Consider the following 775-nt stretch of genomic DNA (forward strand, 5'->3'; position numbering starts at 1 on the left):
GGGGGGGGGGGCTTGCCTGGTTGCTCTGGCAAGAGAGAGGAGTCGTCAACTCCGTAGTCGAACTGGTCAGCAGCAGCGTCGGTCTCGTAGTCTACCGAAGAGAAGAGGGGGAAGAAACAATAAATACAGTGCAAACATAAGCAAGACAACACAAGACACGATAAAGAGCGAAGCTAGTTGTGTCCTAACGCAGTATGAGGTGATGCCGGCGAAGGGGGAAAACATCCGGGAAATATTCCCGGTGTTTCGCGTTTTCGGACAGATGAACCGGAGGGGAAAAGTTGCGAGTTCGATAGGTTAGGGGTGTGTGGCGGACGAACGGACTGCGTATCCGAAATCGTCTCGTCGTTCTGAGCAACTTTCATGTAGAAAGTATTTTAATCCGAGTTACGGATTAAAAGATATGATTTTTAAAAGATTTTAATAATTTTGGAATTTAATTATTTATTTAATTAATTCGAAAAATATATTTATGACGTCAGCATGATGTCATGCTGACGTCAGCAGTCAATAGGGGTTGACTGAGTCAACCCTAACATGTGGGTCCCGCTGTCATTGACTAAGATTAACTAAAACAGATTAATTAGTTTAATTAGTGATTAGGTTAATCTAATCAGGATTAATTAACTTAATTAATTATTTAATTACTATTTTAATTATTTTAATTATTATTTATTTATTTAATATATATATTTTTTAATTCCTTTTCTTTTTTTTTCTTTTTTTTTTAAACGTTCTGGGGGTGGGGTTTGCTTGTCATAGGGCCAATGGCCTT

This window comes from Triticum dicoccoides, chromosome 2A, assembly GCF_002162155.2.
Source record: "Triticum dicoccoides isolate Atlit2015 ecotype Zavitan chromosome 2A, WEW_v2.0, whole genome shotgun sequence".
In the NCBI taxonomy this organism is placed as follows: Eukaryota; Viridiplantae; Streptophyta; class Magnoliopsida; order Poales; family Poaceae; genus Triticum; species Triticum dicoccoides.